Raw genomic sequence first — 8,371 nt, 5'->3', positions numbered from 1 at the left:
TCCTTCCCCTCCGGAGGACTCCCAAGGGGGAGGGCGTCTCTCGAGACCTGTTGAGGATGTCCTTCGTAGGTTCATGGCGGAAACAGAGGATTTATTACCTTCCGGATGTGTGAAGGTGGCGGGAACGTGGATAGGCTAGCGTGAGGCACCATGAACGGGGGCGGGGGGGTAATTGGTGAAAGGGGCTGGTAATTGGTGAAAGCGGCTGGTAATGGAGGGTCCGCAAACAAGGGGGAGTGGGACAGGTGGGAGGGGCCTAGTCGAATAATTCAACAAACATAGGGTTGAAGGGATTTCCCCTTCAAGTCTTCTTGCAGGTTTTAATGTCAATACAGAAGAGTAGTTTTCTGAAGTTTTATCACTAATTCAGTTACATACTGTACATGCATAGACACTTTTTTATATAAAATTCTATATACATTTCATAATCATCATCATCATCTCCTCCCACGCCTATTGAAACCAAGGGCCTCAGTTACATTTTGTCATTTGTGTCTATCTTGAGCTTTTAAATCAATTCTTCTCCATTCCTCAACACGCTTCATAGCCCTTAGCCATGTGGGTTTGGGTCTTTTAACTCTTCTATTGCCTTACGGAGCCCAGCTGAACGTCTGGAGAACTAATCTCTTTAAGGGAGTACGAAGAGCATGCAAAACCCATCTCCATATTCCTCTCACCATGATCTCATCCATATATGGACCTCGAGTAATCTCTCTTATACTTTCATTTCTAATCATGTCTTCCCTTTAACTCCAAATACTCTTCTGAGGGCTTTGTTTTCAACTCTACTAAATCTGTGGGATATGGTTTCATTGTCGTACCACGACTTGTGTCCTAACAGTAACACCGATCTCACTAAACTGCTATGAAGCCAGATATGTATGTGTAATTTCAGGTGATTTGATTTCCAAATTTTACTTAATATAGTCATTGTCTGATTTTTTATTTATTTTTTTTTCATTATACTAATTCTAAAGACCCTGTTTTGGAGATCATAATTTCTAAATATCCAAATGATTCTACCTCACTAATTCCTTCTCCTTCCAAAGATATTTCATCTTCCATTGCATATTCCATTCTCATAATCTTTGTCTTTCTTCTATTTACCATGAGCCAACCTCGTGTGATATTTCATGCATTCTGGTAGGCAATCCTTGTAAGTCATGTAGCATTTTGCAAATAAGTGCAGAGACATCAGCATAACCTAGGTCTGCTAATTTCCTGTTACAAATCCAGTAAAATCCTTCTTCGTCATCCCTAACTGTTCTATTCATAACAAAATCCATGTGGAAGATAAACAGCATAGGTGACAACAAATTCCCTTGAAGTACTCCACTGTTCACTGGAAATTTATTTGATAAGACTCCATTAACCTTAACTTTGCTCTTGCTATGCTCATGAACAGACTTAATCAAATTTACATATTTAAGAGGAATTCGATAATAACGCAAGACTCTCCACAAAACTGGCTGGTGCACTCTATCAACGGCTTTTTCATAGTCCACAAAAAGGCCATCAAAAGTGGAATCCTATATTCTACACATTGCTGTACCACATGTCTTAAAATGAAAATTTGGTCAGTAAAACCTCTACCTTTTTGAAATCCTACTTTTTCATCTCTCTGCTTTTCATCAATCTTTATCTCTAGTCTATTAAGAATGAGTAATCTATATATTTTCATGACAACTGACGTAAATGGGATGCTCCTGTAATTATTGCAATTAGTCAGAGCTCCTTTTTTTTGCCATTTTCGCCAGCACTCCTAGCTCCCATTCATCGGGTTTCGTCTCTTCATGCTACATTCTCCAAAATTTATCTTGTAAGTATTATGGGAGTCACTTCATTCTCGGCCAAAATCGTCTCCAGTTATTCAATCGTATCAAGGGTTTTTCTTTTATATCCTGAATTTTTTAATGATAGCTTCGACTTCAAACACACTGAATCTTTTCATGGGCACATCAAGGTCTTCCTCAGCTTCAGGTATATCAATCAAATTATTCCCTTCATTTGTCCTATTCATAATCTTACTTAAGTGTTCCATCCAACATCCACATTCTTCATCTGTTGCTATAACTGATCCATCTCTCCTTTTGATGGGTATAAGCTTCTTTTTTGGCACAGTAGAGATTTCATTAATAATTCTATGAGCAACTCTGACACCACAGCCAATCTCTGATTTCATAGCTTTGTCAGCCTCATCTACTTCACTGTCTAAATATTCCCTCGAGTCATTCCTGGCTTTTCTTTTGACCTTACTATCAATACTGGAATACTTAGCACGCTCTACCTTGTAATTTTCATTACTTCTTCGGAAAATTTCAACAACCTATTCCTGTGTTTGACTCCTTTTTACGGTATCCCAATTATCATTTGATTTCCATGGTTTTCTCCTTGTAACTGCGTGTCCCAAAACTTCACTACCAACCGACTGATATATGTTCTTAATATCACACTATTCTCCTCTTCGTCTCTTAAAGTCTCTAAGACTGCAAATGAATTCCTACATTCAATTGCAAAGGTTTCTCTGTTTTCTTCCTCTAAAAGCTTAGTTATATCAAACCTAGATATTCTATCTATATTTTTGTTGGGTGCTTTCAGTTTTAATTTCAGTGTGTCAATGAGGGGCTGGTGATCACTACAAATATCTGCATCTCTATAGCTTCCTACATTTCTCAGAGTCTTATTTCTCTCTTTATTAATGGCTATGTGATCTATTTGATTTTTGTAATTGCCGCATGGTGAAGTCAATGTATACTTGTATAATATGCTCAATTCTCCCTTGGAACTTCGCCAAGACCCCAAACACCCACCAAATTCTGTATAACCTCGATTATTCCTTCAAACTTTAGCAATGAAGTAACCAGTCTCATCTATTATACTCTGCACTTCTTCATAGGGTATATATATATATATATATATATATATATATATATATATATATATATATATATATATATATATATATATATATATATATATATATATATATATATATATATACACACAAACACACACACACACACACACACACACACATATATATGTATATATATATATATATATATATATATATATATATATATATATATATATATATATATATATATATATATATATATATATATATATATATACTGTATGTATGTATGGGAGAGTGATCAGACAGTCTCGCGAAACTTGTTTATTCCTTAAGGAGCTCTGCACCTTATATAGTCTGAATATATACATACATATATACACAAACAAATATGGTAGTTTTGTCCCAAACATTTGTGGCTCAACATCCGAGGCTACACATACACACCCACACATGAATAGATACATTCATGTACCTGTAACATACAAGGATGGTCAAAAAGTATGTCAGTAAATATTCGTCTATTTAAAAAACTATAAAATGAAAGATCATCTGTTGTAGACTTTGTGCCAATGACCTAATATGTTGATATTATTATTATTATTATTATTATTATTATTATTATTATTATTATTATTATTATTATTATTATTATTACTTGCTAAGCTACAAACCTAGTTGGAGCAGGATGCTATAAGCCAAAGGGCTTCAACAGGGAAAATAGGCCAGTGAGGAAAGGAAACAAGGAAAAATAAAATATTTAAAAAGAGTAACCACATTAGAATAAATATCACCTGTATAATCTATAAAAACGTTAATAAAACAAGAGTAAGAGAAATAAGATAGAATAGTGTGCCCAAATGTACCCTCAGGCAAGAAAACTCTAACCCAAGACAGTGGAAGAACATGAAGCAGAGGCTATTGCACTAACCAAGACTAAAGAACAATGGTTTGATTTTGGATTTTCCTTCTCCTAGAAGAGCAGCTCACCATGACTAAAGAGTCTCTACTACCCTTGCTAAGAGGAAAGTGGCCAATGAACAATTCCAGAGCAACAGTTTACCCCTTGGGTGAAGAAGAATTCTTTGGTAATCTCAGTGTTGCCAGGTGTATGAAGGCAAACAAGAATATGTATAGAAAAGACGAGACTATTAGGTGTGTGCTCGTGCGCGTGTGTGTGTGTATGTGTGTGTGTGTGTTTGTAGGCAAAGGGAAAATAAACCGTAACGAGAGAGAAGGATCCAATGTTGTAGTACTGTCAGGCCAGTCAATAAACTCCTTAACTCTCTAGAGGTAGTGGCTGTCCATTAGCACACATCCTAGTGACATTTTTGGTCACTTACACAAAGGAAATTTGCAATTTCAGTAAATGATGAAGAATGATCTAATCATCCCAATGTTCTGACAAAGGTTCCGTCTGGGAAAAATATTAACAAAACTTTTTACTACTGAAAAGCTTTGATAACAATATTTTAAGAAAAAGTGAGTTTGGGAATTATTATTGTTATTATTATTATTATTATTATTATTATTATTATTATTATTATTATTATTATTATTATTATTATTATTATTTTTATGATTACCTAAGCTACAACCTTAGGGGGAGAAGCAGGATGCTATAAGCCCAAGAGTTCCAAAAGGCTAAATAGATCAGTGATGAGAGGAAACAAGGAATCGAATAAAATATTGTACCTATTTGTACCCTCAAGCTAGATAACTCCAACCCAAGACATTGGAAGACCACAGTACAAAGGCCATGACACTACCCTAGTCTAGAAAACAATAGTTTCATTTTGGAGTGTCCTTCTCCTAAACACTACATACGATGACGTAACTATCAAAATATCTCAAAATATAAATAGGCAAATTGATACTTATTCTCAGAAATTATCTTTGAAACTGGTAGATATGAAGTATGAATTTTGTAATAAGTCATCTAAAATTAACTACGGCAGTCATAAAAAAAAATAAAAAAAAATCCCATTGATGAAAAATTATTAGTGTTTGAGGTTTCAACTTGGCTTACCTTGTTTTATTGACATGTCAAAAATGATGTGTAAAAATATTGACATTCCACACCACATAATTGTTCAATGAAACAGGAGAGTTTCGTACAAATATTTATGCCATCAATCATTGCAATGACAGATATATTTCAAACGAAAGTGACGAGGATATTATTGAAAATTTTTGAATGACAAGAATATGTTGTTGGAATTTAAATGAAAATTTCTAAATGTATAATCTCCTATATCATAGAGAGTAAGTGTCTCTCTCTCTCTCTCTCTCTCTCTCTCTCTCTCTCTCTCTCTCTCTCTCTCTCTCTCTCTCTCTCTATATATATATATATATATATATATATATATATATATGTATCTATCTATCTATCTATATCTATATCTATATATATATATATATATATATATATATATATATATATATATATATATATATATATATATATATATATATATAATATATATATATATATATATATATATATATATATATATATATATATATATATATATATATATATATATACACACACAAACACACACACACACACACACAGGTGTTTTCTCTGCCCCTTCCCGTTCTTAGTTAGGCCATAGCCTGACTTTACTAGGAACTATGTTCCTCTTGCCAAGTCATCTTACCCTAGCTTTTGAGCTTTCCCTCACCTGCTAAGTAGGCTAGGCTTGCCTGCACAGTTCTTCCTTTGGCCTAACCCTATCTAGCGTAGAGTTGATACTCATTGGGATCCTTCTCTAGCGCCATGGAAGTGCCTTTTCTGTCTACAGCCTCACTTCCTGTGCTATATCCGTCTTGTTCTGGAATCTTAACTCCCTTGCCTGATTAGCCTATGTAGTCAGAGGTGTCGCCCTCTGTCACTGCTTCCTGTCTCGTCAGCTTGAGTTCTTCTAACACTGGCTGTGTGTTGGCTATGGGCCATTCCCTCTCCCTCACCTGAGGAACACTGTCCTTGGGAGTTGTTCGATTGAATCCTGCCTGGTTGTCAGGACATCCTTTGAATCTCTAATTCTTATCGTCTTGGCCGTCTTGTACGGCTCTCATTATTTTATGGGCTATCTCCCAACTTTTCATAAGTTAATGATAATGATCAGGTCTTGGCAGGTTCATTTATTAGCAGAATAAAGTACACAGAAAGCACTTGCCAGTATTCACCTTTCATTTGCCTTCATGGCATTCTTTGTTTCATCTATTTATATTTTTGTCCATGTGCTATTTTGGATATATTTATTTATGAATGAATGTATGTCTTTGATAATTTATATAACTGTAGTACATAATTTAGTAAAATTATTTTTTTTTTGCTATATTTCTTTGCATATGTTTATATACATATATTTTGTATAATACAATTATTGTTGAAATACATATTTTCAGATACATCAATAGATTTACACTACCAATCAAATTACACATCAAACTGGCTGTTGATTTATCCACACAAGAATTTGTACAACCTTGAATATGGTGTGTATTTGATATGCAGTATTTGATATGCAGTTTGCATATGTTTAGATTTTCTGAAATGGTAAGTGCATCACAATAATTCTCAATATAGTTAATCTTGTAAGTACCATTCCTGTTCTGGAGGATAAATCATCTGAGATAAGAACTTCCTCCTTAAAACATGGCAAATGGTTTATGCTTTTGGTAGATATTACAGTTTTGCTTTTACTAACTAGAATTCATATAATAGGTACAGATTGACCTTTAAGATTTTGCTATATTATTCTACATATATATTCAATTTTTCTTCTGTGATAAAGTGTTAGGCTAATAGTTGTGTTATGCCTATAAGGTTCATCTATCATCTGACCAGGAAAATTGTCAAAGAACATTATGAAAATATTGAATTAAGTGAAAATCTTACTTATTTCTGTATATATTTATGCACAGAATACTTATGATTTTATCAGCCAAATGAAAAAGTATTATAAGGCATTTGTTTCATTTCATATTATTTGCGTTTTCAGAATTTACAGATGGTTATCCAAAAGATACTGGCCGTAATGTGTACAGTAATGCCAGAGTAAGAAAGATTAGGGATAAATTTAGTTGTATTGCTTCAAGTGTTAGTCCTACTATAACTAATATGAGTGTTATACCTACATTTGCTACTAATAAACCTAATAGTACTACCCTTCCTTCTACTGCCGCTACTACTATAACTACAACTAATGGTGATGTTGATTGTACCATTCTCAATTGAAATGATATATTACAAAACCTGAAATACAGAATGAGACCATATATTTAGGGTTACATGAAGAAGGAGAACCAACAGTCACAACCATAAAATTAAATGTTGAGATGTTATCATGAATCAATATTTTTAAGGGATTAAAACAAAATATTTTCCCCAGATAAATGGTCAGTTCTTGAATACAATTGAATATATGAATACAGTTTTTAAACTATATATATATATATATATATATATATATATATATATATATATATATATATATATATATATATATATATATATACATATACATATATATATATATATATATATATATATATATATATGTATATATATATATATATATATATATATATATATATATATATATATATATATATATATATATATATATATATATATATATATATATATATATATATATATATATATATATATGTATATATCCACACATACATACATAAATATATATATATATATATATATATATATATATATATATATATATATATATATATATATATATATATATATATATATATATATATATATATATATATATATATATATGTATATGTATATATCCACACATACATACATAAATATATATATATATATATATATATATATATATATATATATATATATATATATATATATATATATATATATATATATATATAAAATTCAATAGTTATTCCTATGTTTATACCAATTGATTTTGCACTGGATTATTGACTTTGAATATTTTTTCAGAGTCTACCAGAAGCTTGCAAACGAAAAAGAAGATCCAGTGCCCACTTATAAGGAAGCAACAGATGCAGATTCGTAGAGTTATGAAAAAAACTTGAACAAATTCAGGTAAACCAAAAAATTTGATACATGTTCCCTACCATCTATAATTATAAAAAAAAATGCAGGCAAATATATAAGCGGCAAAGCTCTAGAATTTTTTAAAACACAAATGAAATTAGCAGGTGTCTCCATATAAGGTAGGATATATTCACTTTCTTAAAAAAAGAAATTCTCTTAGACTTTATTTCAAAAGTCCCAGAGCATAAAACTTTATCAGCAAGATATATACTTTACCAACAACGAGAATGCTGAGGTACTGGGTATCTAAGATTGATTTTATCATTGGCTGGAATGAGTCTGTTTTTGAATTGTTAAAAGAGAAAGCTTTATCAATTAATAAAAATGATAAATACTCTGGCATTATATTTGATGTTATATCCGTTAAATCTGATGTACAGTTCAACATAAGTAAAGAT

At 31.8% G+C, this 8,371-nt stretch overlaps 1 pseudogene; it reads left to right on the top strand.

Moving 5' to 3' along the window:
• Positions 1-5,096: 5,096 nt before the first annotated feature.
• Positions 5,097-7,951, top strand: LOC137625598 (uncharacterized; annotated as a pseudogene).
• The last annotated feature ends 420 nt before the right edge of the window (positions 7,952-8,371 follow it).

Source organism: Palaemon carinicauda, chromosome 32, assembly GCF_036898095.1.
Source record: "Palaemon carinicauda isolate YSFRI2023 chromosome 32, ASM3689809v2, whole genome shotgun sequence".
Taxonomy (NCBI): domain Eukaryota; kingdom Metazoa; phylum Arthropoda; class Malacostraca; order Decapoda; family Palaemonidae; genus Palaemon; species Palaemon carinicauda.
Note: the sequence above shows the minus strand (reverse complement) of the source record. Positions and strands in the feature narration are given on the sequence as shown.